Source organism: Pleurodeles waltl, chromosome 1_2, assembly GCF_031143425.1.
Source record: "Pleurodeles waltl isolate 20211129_DDA chromosome 1_2, aPleWal1.hap1.20221129, whole genome shotgun sequence".
In the NCBI taxonomy this organism is placed as follows: Eukaryota; Metazoa; Chordata; class Amphibia; order Caudata; family Salamandridae; genus Pleurodeles; species Pleurodeles waltl.
This window is the reverse complement of record NC_090437.1, coordinates 415,749,099-415,763,141: the sequence shown is the minus strand read 5'-3', so window position 1 is coordinate 415,763,141 and position 14,043 is coordinate 415,749,099. Positions and strand designations below refer to the sequence as shown.

Genomic DNA, 14,043 nt, shown 5'->3' with positions numbered 1-14,043 from the left:
TTTCTGCGAGACTAAGAGTTACAATCTATACAGACAGTCAATATGGATTTGGAATTGTTCATGATTTTGGTCAATTATGGTCGCAAAGAGGTTTCCTTACCTCTACTGGAACACCAGTGAGAAATGGCGACAAAATAAAAGAGTTGTTGTACGCAATACAGTTACCTGAAGAAATTGCAGTGGTAAAATGCAGTGCACACCAAAAGACGCAGGATTACATCTCATTGGGGAATGGATATGCAGATCAAGTTGCAAGGTTTTGTGCATTGAACTGTATATCATTTAAAGACAAGTGGGAATTGATGCCTGAGGAAGAAAATATTTGCACAAGTTTTGCATTAAAAGTGATTGATACTTTGGAAGAATTGAAAACATTGCAGGAAAATGCAGATAAGGAAGAGAAACGACTTTGGGTAAAATTGAAATGTGTTCAAAGGCCTGATGAAATTTGGATTTCTGAGGAGGGTCAGATGGTCTTGCCTAATAGTCTATTGTCTCAGATGGCTTGTAATTATCATGGGCAGGCACATATTGGAAGGGATGCCATGGTTAGGTTGTTCAAAATTGATTGGTTCAATCCTAAATTCAGGCAAGCAGCAGAGGCAGTATGTCATTGATGCATAGATTGTCAGCAACTAAACATGGGAAAAGGGACAGTGGTGAATTTGAGCCACATTGGAAGAGCAGGAGGTCCATTGAGCAGAATGCAATCGGATTTAATTGAGATGCCTGATTGTGTTGGTCTGAAGTACGTGTTGGTGATTGTGTGTATCTTTAGTCATTGGATTGAAGCATACCCCACACGAAGGAACAACAGTCTCAGAGTAGCAAATTTGTTACTTAGAGAGTTGATACCACGTTTCGGATATCCGATCTCTTTATAATCAGATAGGGGGACTCACTTCAATAACGAGGTGATTACACTCTTGTGTGCAGCACTAAACATTGAGCAGAAGTTGCATTGTAGCTATCGCACTGAAGCATCAGGACTAGTGGAACAAATGAATGGTACATTGAAATCAAGAATTGCCAAGATGTGTGCCGCTACAAATCTGAAATGGCCAGACACATTACCTTTGGTGTTGATGTCAATAAAAAACATACCTGACAGGAAGACAGGGATGTCGCCCCAGGAGATCCTCATGGGCAGAGCAATGAGATTGTTCCAGCCAATGCACTTGTCAATTTTACAGATGATATGGTGTTGGACTACTGCAAAGGTCTGGCAGATGCAGTTCGCTCTTTCCCTCAGCAGGTGCAGGCCACTACCCTGCCACCCATCCATGACCCAGGTCACAATCTGAGAGCCGGAGACTGGATAGTCATTAAAAAGCATGTCCGCAAGACCTGCTTGGAACTGCGTTGGAAAAGTCCCTACCAGGTGGTGCTAACAACTACGACAGCTGTAAAGTGTGCAGGACTGTGGAACTGGATACACGCAAGTCATACAAGGAGAGTGGTGAGTCCGCCAGAGCATGAAGAAGTGTTGTTGAGAGCACCAACAACAGCGAAACAAGTAGCAACACTTGAACCGGAACAAGAGCAAGCTGAGCCCGAGGTTGAGCCTGAGCTTGTGGAAGATGGGTCTATCACCCCTGTAAGAGACGAGAGTGAAGAATTACAGGAGGGTGTGCAAAAGCCTATCTCAACAGATGCAGCAGGAGAACCAAGCACAGCAGAGGTTCTCCCAGAAGCAAACGGTGCTGAAAAGCAAACAGAACGATTGCCAGATCAAGAGGGTGAAAGAATTGAGATGGATCAAACCCAAAGTGATTCAACTCCTCCTGAACCCTTTGCAAGTCCATCAAGAGAAAACACCATAGAGAGAAAAAGGAAAGGAGTCCAATCCTTAGGAGAATACTGACAGAAGGAACAAGCAAAGGAGATAATCGGCCTGAGTCACAAATTGGAAAGAAGAAGGAATTGGTCATAAATCAAACAATAGAAGTGTTGCGTAGGCTCTCATTATTCTAATGAGACTACTGGATTTTGAGCGGCAGAATCACCCGCAGTGTGGGAGACTAAGTCTTACCCACTGGGGGTGACACCTGTCGCTCCAATCCAGGTTTTGCTTCGGCCAACTAGCAGTGCCTCATCTTTACCCAAGGATAGTGATGCCTGGGCTGCCGAGCGCATGACATACTTGGCTTCTCAGGAAAGTTGTGGTCACTCAGGTCTCATCTGGTTCTCTCATTTACAATTCAGTCTCATATATAAATGACAAAAAGAAGCAGTATATGTTTCAATAATGAGTTTAATTAAACGACTGCATCATAGATAGCAAAGCATGAGTTGCAATAACCAGGACAATACAACATGACAGTATTAAAATTGTAACGAAAAGAGTGAAGCATAAAAACAACGCTATCATATTGTCACTATAATCGATTGACTAATTCCTACCTAAGTCATGATTGAGCACAGCATGTTAAGCTCTAATTCTGCCCTCCAGGTTCCCTTGGGAAGACATCAACCCCCATACCTGAGCAAAGGCCTGCGGTCTGTGTTAGCATCTGTAGCGAAGCATTCAGCAATCAGCATACAGTCGTGGTTCACTGGCTGGAATCTCCCTCTAACGTGTAAGGGACAAGGAAGTGTTTTTATAACAACACAGCTGATGTTCTGAGAAAATGTCCCTCCATAAGGATGTGTATTTTGAGAACAGAGTGCTGGCAAAAACAATTAGATAAACAGAAAATAAAACAAGACCGTAAAAATGGTTATTATAACAATAATAAAACGAAGTTGAATAAAATATATCTAGGTTAAAGTGCACAGCGGCCTAGTGTGTTAAAAATAATGTGCATGGAGCTATAACTAAAATGGATACACAACACCCTCCCCTTGTCGGTTGAACGTGGTTTAAAGCCAAAGATATATACATTTATTGCTAAAAGCTCAACCTAAGATATATATTTAAAAGCAATGTCAACAATGACAAGTCGAAATGACACATGAGCATATAATGGGACAATTTAAAACATGAGAATGTGGCGTAAAACCGAATTCCAAAAGGCAAGTCAATTTCGATAAGTTCCAATTGAATCTTGAACCATGGAGGAAAGGAGATCTTCCACTTCGGCCCATGTTAAAGTTGGAAAGCCATCGCCAAGAAGGATCAAGGAGCAATTGTGACCATAGCCTTAGCCTCAGCCAAGGCGGCATTCCGTGGTGTGCCCAGTGAGAGTCGTGAGCTACATCCTCCAGGAAGGGCAACTCATAAGTAGCTTCTCGTAGCAAACACAACCCCAATGCGCATGTCCGGTAATGAACCCTCAGCGAGAACATCAACAGATCAGCGTCCAATGTAGGCAAGCGCTGCGTCTAAAGACAGACTTCCAGTGCATTTTCGAAAGAGCACCAGTGGCACCGAAACACGGGCTGCACACAATGCAAAACCAGTCTGAATGACAAAGACCAGCCACACTCTAATTACTCCAGGAGTCTTGCTCCAAAATACTGCATCATGTGTTCACGACACAGCTGCGCTGATGGGGGCACCTTCTTTCATCCTTGTTGTGGCGGGACAGCCATTGCGCATAAAAAATAGCAGCAGCAAAATGTCAGCTAATAAAGCCAAAGTTATCGAAAATCACCCGAACAGAGCAAATTGAGTGGATTGCTGATGGTATCAAACCAAATACGGAGGAGAAGGTGTGAATGAAACCAGAACCAACAGCTTTAAAAAAATGTGCGATTCCAGTTGTACTCGACGCATTAAATATTCGTCCCACGAGTTCACCAAAGTGTCTCGGAAATTTGTATTTAAAAGGGACTGTATTTCTGCCGACAACCTTGCCACCAGAAGTGCGTAGATGACGCGCGCAGATGTAAGGGCCACATGCTTCTGAAACAAGAAAGCCTTGAGTCTGCTCAACTTGTCAACATTCACATTTGAAGTAGCAATGTGGGGCCAAATGTCAGCTACCTCTTTAATTTTAGTGGGGGGAAAAAGTACGTTACCGCAGCATGTAACGACCTTAGAGACCGAAACGACGTAAACTATTCTGGCTCGCACACTACAACAGTCTTCACTATTGAGAAGGACGTAGCTGCCATTTGAAAGCACCTGGAACGTATGTCTAATCAAGGGGACTGGAACTCCCTTCAGATAACAAGCTAAGATCACTGCAGAAGCGTTACATGCCCCATGCAAGGACAGCTGTTTACAAACCATCGAATGGCTGACTGAAGTCTCGCATTCCCAACCGCTAAGAAAGACTTCTTTCATGCCACTGAAACATTTGTACGAGAAGGGAAGCTCCCACACCTTATGGATGTAACTATCTACCAGCCTTTCATATCTGCAACCGGAATGTTTTTTAAACAGGAGGTAAATTGAAGTATAGAAATAGGCAGATTAATTACCCCGTGTATTAACCACTCAGCAGATGGTATTTCAGCCACAGTAAAAGGCAACTATTCTAATTTCTCAATATTATGCATGACATAAGTCGCTTCTTTCTTAGCCATTAGTTGTTGTTGTCGCGTTAAATTAAAGGAGGAAAATATCTCCCTCGCACTGACATTCTGCCAGGGAATGCGACCCGCCTTCAATGTTTGAAGTGTCCAACCCAACTGCATAATGAACCTTAGCTGACTTTGTCCATGATATAAGGAAGACATATCTGTTTCTACGATGTCTATAACAGAAGAAACAATGTTACTTAAAGTGTATATCCGGTCGGACAATGTATTAATCCCATTATCCACAACAGCTAATGCCTTTTCCAGATTTTCCTGGTCTATTTGCCTTAACCGGGCAGCTGCTTCTTGCTGGGAAAGCTTCCAAATTTCATTATATGCTTCATATAAGAAACGCTTCCTTCTGTGTTTCCTGGGGCCTAACAGGAAGTCCTGTAAGTCAGTGTTTTTAGACAGGAGACTGAGGTGTTCTCTAACCGTATCTAGTGAGGATGTTCTTAACAGTTGCTGGCACAATTTTCCTACACTATATGTCGTAACTACACCCGCATGTTCGGATGATATATAGCGAGGGTCTGGCCTACTAGTTCTAAAACCTCCCGAGGAGTTGATAAAACGTTGATGACACCCATTGGTGTCTATTGGCCACAATAACCACCCGCCAGGACGTGTCAGTGAAACATTCAGTGTACCATTCTGGACCCATTCGTTGAGCTGATCTTCAGTGGCATTTGTATATTTTTGCCATTTATAAAACTTTGCAGGGGCAGGTATACTAGGCATGTTTAATTCCTTAATTTTAACTAAGCCTAAACAACTTGTTTGTTGTACTGTTTCATTTAAGAATATCATTTGTACAGCTATAAGGCATGCTCTAAATAAAGCTTCCTTTCCCCTAATTTACCAATGTCTAGTTACCCATACACTCTTCAGATTAATCTATTTCAACCAATATTCATAGGCTTCTATAGACAACCGGGAAACAAAGGATGGCGAATATATAAATTTTGTATTCGTCAATAGCATATGTATATCTTTAGTAGGTGGTACTTTAAAATAGTAAGACTCAGCATTTTTTACATTGTGCCTAGAAAAATATGTAAACTTTTCAGAATATGTTTTAGAACTCCCTAGTGGTGGGGTCGGACAATGTTCCCATTGTGTATAGTTAAAAACTGTTTTGGGGCTGCTCGCTCTATGTATGAAATGGTGCCCATAATAATTATAGCAAAACATATCACAACAATTTTCTTTAGATTGATAAACATCTTCGTTTTCAAAGACAGTATAATACTGCAATTCAGTCATCATAGAATCAACTGTTTTCTCATCCCAATCATCAGAAACAATGCCCAGTATTATAATATCATTCATTGATAGTTTGAACACATATGGTATTTGAATTACTTCCGTGGGACCATGTATATCAAATACTACTTTGTCCCAAACAATCCCATCAGGAATTGGTACTGTGGAAATGTTCAAAAATTAGAAGTCTCTTCGGACCTTATGTGATGAAAAATGTGGTTTTAAGACCTCCTCCACCAATTCAACTGTTGATTTTTCAGGGAGAAAATGGCCATGAATTTACAAGAAAGAGGAAATAACAAAACCAATCCAAAGTAGGAATGCTAGGACAGTCAAAGAGAGCCATAGATAGTTCCATGGAAAAGCAAAATATGTTTATTTAAGCCAGTTTGTTAGCTTACGTGCTCTTGACAAGTCAGGTGTCGAAGAGGCGAATGAGTCTGAGACGTCATCATTGAAGTCGGCAAAATATCTAGAAGCAGTACGTACAAATGCTGGAGCCGTGGTCAGTGGTGGAGTTGGTGTTTCCCGTGGTGGCACACAATAGATCGCACCATCCGTGTTGGAGTTGAGTCAACTCAGTCAACTGTTTCTGTATTGTTCGATGATAGTGGAATCAATGCAAGATCATCTTCCACCCTCCTCAAGCTCGGAGAGGTGTCAGTGTTGGTATAAACAACTTGTAGAGGAACTTCTTGACCAGTAGTGAGAGGGATTCAGGAACTACTGGACGTTCCCCTTGGTCAGCTGCGCAGGATTGGCCCCATGGTGTAATTTGACATTGTCGATGGAAACAAAACGATTTTCTTTGGCACCTGCCAACGGTGGTAGAATTACAGTTCTGGTACCGTGTATTCCCAATACTGGGACTAGTGCTCGATAGGAAGGGCCAAATTCCTTTTTCACAGCAACTTTTTCACGTACAGGATCCCCGACTCTGGGAATCCAGCCGGTAGGTGTTACAGGCACATCCTTAATTCCTATGGAGGCAGCACGGATAGAAGAATTATTGTCATGGAACTGTTGCAATTCCTGTAAGACAGTCACACGTTCATTTATGTCAAAGGGTGTTTCTGCTGCGACCACGCCAGGACCATCAGGATCAGGAACATACATTCGAGTTCCGAACAGGCACTCATATGAAGTACGACCCCCCAGGGACCTTCTAGGCAGATTATTAAATGCTCTCTGGACTCCATATAGGTGGTTAAGTCAACTACAACCCGTACCTAAGACTCTGGCTGTTTAGGATTGCTTTAAATCACTGTTTAATCGCTCCACAACACTATTTCCCTCGGGATGAAATGGAGACGAGTACTGGAGTTGGACCCCCAACGAAGCCATGGCGTCCCTGAATGCCCTTGAGGCGAAAGAAGGACCCAGGTCCGAATGGAAAGCCGCAACCGCATATGTACTGACAAAGACTCGCAAATCTTTAATAACAGTCCGAGCACCAGCCAAGCGTTGTGGCCACACCCATAAAAATCTGGAACATGAACCAACAGCGACTAATATATACTTCTATGCACTATTCAGTGTTAGGGGACCGCAATGGTCCACGTATACACATTGTAATGGTTTATTTGAAATCAAAAGTGGTGTCTGCTGCAGGCGTTAAGCAGTGGAAACTTTAATTTGTTGGCAGATGTCACAGCAAAGGACATACTGCTGAGTCTCTTTATAGAGGTCTAGCCACCAATAACAGGCTTGCAGGATCGAAATTGTAGCCGCCACACCAGCATGGGCAGATGCCAACCCCTTCATGCGCTGCTTTAATCAACCCTGGTCTTATGTTTTTATTGGGAATATCTCTCACAACTACACCTTGTATCCTACCTTCAGTGTTCAGGCGATCCCCCATTCGGTAGCAATATGTAGCCGGAAATGTTTTAGGATAGGACGTACCATCAGCCATAGCTTTCACGGCAGCTCATTTGTCTGCGTCCGGTTTCGTACTTGAACGTGTTACTGCAGCTACAGTGGCCACAGCCACTGCTGATTTTGCGGCTTCATCAGCCAGTGTGTTTCCAGCAACGTGTGTCCCAACGTGCTGGTGTCCAATTGTATGTACAACACGGACATTTGGTAGCGTCTCTTTCAGATCTGCTACTTTCCCCCACAGAAGTCTGTGTTTAATGGTGTTGCCTTTGGAATCTCTGAACCCATTCTGGTGCCAGTAATTCAGATATTCATTAAAGGACTGGAGACAATAACATGAATCACAAACAATCAGCATAGGTTGTGTAGGATCCGTGTGTTCCAGTGCCATCACCAGAGCCTTTAGCTCTGCTGTATTCTGGCAGAAAAAAAACATTGGAAATGTCCAGTGTTGTTTTGTATTTTTTATGCACTATATTGTTCATTAGTGCTGTGCTATGTGAGTTTTGTATAGCATACGTGCGTGTATGACTATTTAAGTGTCTGTAGTCTAGGACTATTCTATATGAATGGTCTGGTTTAACTACTGGAAATAATGGATTATTCATTGGGGAGACACAGGGTTCAATTACGCCCTGTACTCTAAATGTGTGAGTATTTCTCTCACAGGTACATTTGCTTCGTGTTTTATAGGATACTGCAGTTGAGGCTGAGGTTCATTTTTAATTGGAATTACATGGTAGGGGGATTCTCTATCCCATCCTACGTGATTTCAGTATAATGCAGGTGCCTGAGCCAAAGCCCAATCAATGACATAGGATTCAGGGAGTTCCTCTGGAACAAGGGGCGAGAAAGAAGGCTTAATCACGTCTTCCCCATATGGGCAGGTACGGACAAATTCAGGTGGCCAATCTTGTTCGGCCAACAAAACATCATATATGTTTACCACGCGATCCCAAAAGATTGCGTCTATTATGCGCTCAATGTCTCCTTTTAACTGCAGCGTTACTTTATACACCCTATCAAGCGTGGAGACACGCATGACTGCAGCTTCTAGCGTAGAAAGTCATCAGTTGCTTTCACCTCCAGATGCTCTAGAAGACTCCAGTGAACTATTGTGACCTCTGCCGCGCTGCCTAGCAGTGCTAGTGCCCACTTTCTGTTCTTCAAGAGGACCATCTTCCTGAGTGGCATGTCGGACTGTGACTGCTGCCACTTTTTTTCTTTTTGAATTGGGGTTTTTGTTGGACGGGTTTCTCTTCCTTTTAAACAGAAACCTCCGAAGAGCGTTGCGATTCCTGTCTCAGTTTCACATACTCTGTTCTTCACTCTGATCTCCCACCTCTCTCATTTCGTTTTTCCGATGAGTCCTGAAAGGAACGAGATTGGCACGTATCAGTATATTGATATCTATCAGGCGTTTTCATATTACCTCGATTTCTGAGATTATATCTGTTCTGTGGGGTCTCCGTACACAGAGATTCTCCCCTCTCTTTTTTAGGAGTTTGTTGTTTTTTATCCCAGCGTTTCTTATTACCCTTAGGTGCTTGCTTGGGAAAATCTTTATTTGATTTGCCCTGAAATTGTGGTTTAGATGGTATGGCCCCTAAACTGTATTGACCAATGCTAGAATAGGTCCCAGCAATTATCTTAGGCAGCTCACGTTCTTGATCCTGTTGTGGAACGTCACGGAGCCACATGCGCGCTGCAAGTGCGACCGCTTCCCCTTTAAGGTTACTTAAAATGATTGAGGATACTGTGGCAAAATTGCCCATCAATTGCATCCCCAAACTAGGGCCGGGGCTTCCCCGTATTCATCTTGAATTTGCTTCAATACCTCTGTTAAATTGGCAAGTGTTGGTGTACCGCGTGCGGTTGTATAGAGTGCTGCAAACACCGTGCCCCAGGTGTTACAGTTATCCACTGTAGGGACCATCCCAAATGGTAAGCACATCGTTAATATTCTATGTTTATCCTGAGGTCCCGTATGGGGAAATACTGCCTCCAGCGCATTAATTTTTTGTGCTAACCAAAACGGAGTTTCCTCCCATTTTGGAGGTACTTTACCCATGATCGAATGTACAGTCGCAGGGTTTATACTTGGTGTTACTGCATGTGGATGTGCTGGAGCAGCACGTGCTGGGTTTGTATTTAATGTTTGCATTACGAATTGTACTAATCGTCAATATATCGCTGTTAATTCTGTATATAAAGGACAAACCTTAGCTACCACTAAATTTGCAACTTCAGGATGTGGTGTATGGGTGGCCAATACAGGCCAGGTAGGACCATTGTTACTTAGTGGACCTAATCTTACTGGTAAAATTGTGTGGGGTAGGGCGCCATCAAGCCAATTATCATGTTCTTGATAAGATAAACGTATGCTCTGTATTGTTCAGGCGCATTTGCAAGTGTATGAGGATGAAATGTATTTGAGTTCCCATCAACTGCTGGAAATGTGATGCAAGAATAAAACAGTTCTGTTCTATAAGCTGCATGGGCATCTACCACGAATATGACTGGACCCCCAATCAGAGGTTGTCTCATATTAACTGCTGTTTGTATCTGCTGTGGATTCGCCATTAGAGACAGACTATAAGTTCAGAGAAGGCACAGCAAATAGGGTTCTCAAGCTTGAACAACCTCGAGCTACAAATAGGATAGCCTATGTAGCTGGGGTGGAAATCCTCAGTACCACGGACGTCTCCGTATACGATACTGAGGCGTCATTGTATATAACGAGACAGAGATACTCTGGAGGACCTGAAAATTAGAGCCTGACCATACGTTGGCGGCGCCATGTCGTGTAGGCTCTCATTATTCTAATGAAACTACTGGATTTTGAGCGGCAGAATCGCCCACGGTGTGGGAGACTAACTGCAGGTTTTACTCCGGCCAACTAGCAGTGCCTCATCTCTACCCAAAGATAGTGATGACTAGGCAGCAGATCGCATGACATACTTGGCTTCTCAGGGAAGTTGTGGTCACTCAGGTCTCATCTGGTTTTCTCATTTACAATTCAGTCTCATATATAAATGACAAACAAAAGCAGTATATGTTTCAATAATGAGTTTAATAAAACAACTGCATCTTAGATAGCAAAGCATGAGCTGCAATAACCAGGACGACAAAACATGACAGTATTAAAATTGTGACGAGAAGAGTGAAGCATAAAAACAACGCTATCATATTGTCACTAAAATAGATGGACTAATTCCTACCTAGGTCATGATTGAGCACAGCCTGTTAAGCTCTAATTCTGCCCTTCAGGTTTTCTTGAGAAGACATCAACCCCTCATACCAGAGCAAAGGCCTGCGGTCTGCGTTAGCATCTGTAGCGAAGCATTCAGCAATCAGCATACAGTAGTGGTTCACTGGCTGGAATCTCCCTTCAACGTGTAAGGGACAAGGAAGTGTTTTTATAACAACACAGCTGATGTTCTGAGAAAATGACCCTACGTAAGGATGTGTATTTTCTACGAATGTTGGAGACTAAACTTCTACCACGTTCACCGGCAACGTACCGTGCTGTAGCCTTGGAAGAAGCACAGAGTGATCAAGAATGTCTTGTTTGAGAACAGAGTGCTGGCCTAAGCAAAAACAATTAGATAAACGGAAAATAAAACAAGACCGTAAAAATGGTTATTATAACAATAATAAAACGAAGTTGAATAAAATATATCTAGGTTAAAGTGCACAGCGGCCTAGTGTGTTAAAAATAACGTGCATGGAGCTATAACTAAAATGGCTACACAACAGAAGAAGAAGTGGATACTACGAGAAAGGAAGAACTGAGTGAAGGAGAATTAGGTGGTGAACGTAGGTTGAAATGAAAGAGATTAGCAAGTTGAAGATACGCAGGTCCTGAGTGGGCATGTGCAGCTACAAATGAATGGCAACACGAGTTTATGTGCTTTTGTTTTGATAGAGAGCCTTCGAGTCAGTACTTTGATTTAACCTGAAGGCGATCAAAAGACTGAGTTGTTGAGCTGATCTAAAGAAACCTGAGAAAAAAACTGTTGAAATAAAACTGGAAGAGACATTGATAACCTGATATGACAATTGAAAACTGGATGTGACAAGCTGCTAATCGATTCTGACAAAAGGAAAAGGGGTTCTTGGATGTGAAACTGAACTATGAGAAGAATACGTTTTCTTCATTTTTGATTTTTTCCGTTGCACTTCATCTAAGAGTTGCTTCTGCTTTCTGATTCTTTACAGATCATGGCTGAGTTAAATAACCAAGTGAGGAATGTTAGGTATTGTAGATATTTGAGTGTTGGAGTGGCAGTTATGTGTGGAATAATTTTTATAATAATGATTGTGGGAATGTCTATTCATGATATGAAAAGGGCTACTATTGTTTCTGTTCCTGAAACTACTGCACTAACAGCTTTAGAAAGGTTTAAGTTAGATGAGAAATATTTGCATGATTATACTAATGCTCAAGGAGAGCTTTCTTCTAACGTATTCTATCGCTTGTTGAGACGATGGATGCGAGGAATTGTCTTGTGTGCATGCAAATTCCTTCCTCAGTGGAAGGAGTTACATACCATAGTTTGCCATTAACATATGGCATAAGCTGTAGTTTGCTATTAACAAGATTCTATTACCAAGAGTATATACAATACTTTTACTCCAATTACGATTTAGTGTTTTCATTTGTTCCTATTACTAGGTATTTGAGTAGAATAGCTAAGGAGCATGATATAGTATTAGTTAGAGGCTTCTTTGAACCGACATTAATGTTTAGAACCACATACACTCACAAGAATAACTTAACGTGTTTACTTACACCATTAGAAAAGAGTTTTATAGGGCATACTAATGACAGGAGAAAGGCATTGAAGGAAAAGTTAGAGAAGGGATTAGAAAAGAGAACTTATAAGAATGATTATGCTTATACTGCTATTAAAACACAAGGGAAGTTGGCTTTAGATGCATTACATGTAGGGAAGCTTTGTATATATAGACCAAAATCACGCACTGACACTTTATTTGTGGGAACAAGTGAATGTAGGCATTTGTTTTTGTTTCAGAGTAGATGGACTTTTCATGCTGAATGGTCAAGACCCTGCAATTCCTGGGATCTACTACATTTGTGGACTTAATGCTTATTATCGTCTTCCTAGAGGATGGTATGGGACATGTTATTTGGGGATAGTTTTCCCTAAAATTTATCAGATAGATGATCTAAAGGAGTTTCCAAAAGTGACTGAATTACATCATAAGCGACAGAGGAGGGAAACCTCTTCTGCAATTGTGGGAGATATTTTTGGTGCAGTAAGTCCTTCTGTAGGAGTTATTTTGAATGCAATCAAGATATGGAAGTTGTCTACTATTGTGGATAACATGCTGACAAATTTTACAGGGGCAATACTCCTGTTAGATATTGAATTAGCTGCGGATAGAGCTATGACGCTTCAAAATAGGCTTGCTTTAGACATACTTTTAGCAATAGACGGCGGAGTCTGTAGGATGATTAATGCTAGGCATTGCTGCTCATACATTCCTAAAAATGACAAGGAGATAAGAGACTTACTCACTAATTTAGCTAATTCAAGTAAGGATTTGAAGGAACTGAAGGAAACAGGGTTTTGGGGGAAGATTGGAAAAGGATATGCTTCAGTTGGCAATTGGTTTAGTCAAATTTGGGATGGGGTATTATTAAAAATTGTACAGGGGATACTATTGCTCAACTCTGATATTAATGTTGGTATTCTTTTGGTGTGTGTAGGTGCATTTACGCATATGTTTTCTTCAAGTTATATTATGATGTTTTCCATTAACAAATTAATAATTGAGCTAATTGAGTAAAGATTGATCTAACAGATGATTTAGTATTGTAATCAATAGGGAAATCCAATTTGTTTAACTCTTCACCGAGTTGTGGTTATTCATGAATAGATATTATTGGTATTGTCAGTAGAAAATTAATGGTTGTCTATGCTGATTATTGATTTCGGTAGTCACTACATGACTAGGATACTCCATGCGATACAAAAGGTTAATCAACCTATACGCATCCCCTTGTAAGTTTACTTACTAAGGACCAGGCGCGTCAGCCCCCTCAAGGCAACAACTAACCATAGTCCTAAAATTACCACTATGCCATTTCAGATAAAGACCAGCCATATACAAATTATGCCTGGTGTTGCTCCCATATAACCAGTACAACTAACTACCAGGTTACATCCCCTCTACTTGTCAGGACAAGTAACCCCATAATCAGTTGCGGTTCGCGGGTGTCAAAAGGGGCGTGCGAGGGGAAGGGGGAGCAGGGGGTGGCGGGGAGATACAATATTAATAACATTTTTCAAAAAGTAAACTTACCTTTACGCCACGCATCACAATCCACTCTTGCATGCCTGTTTGCTTTGACATATGTTTTTCACAATAATTATGACAGGGCTACTGCCTTTACTTTAACTT

The 14,043-nt window shown here is 41.7% G+C and overlaps 1 long non-coding RNA gene across 1 annotated transcript in view; it reads right to left on the bottom strand.

The window, feature by feature from the left end:
- LOC138300739 (uncharacterized) overlaps positions 1-14,043 on the bottom strand; it is a 332,717-nt gene that overhangs the window by 108,577 nt on the left and 210,097 nt on the right. The gene's annotated exons all lie outside the window — the stretch shown is intronic.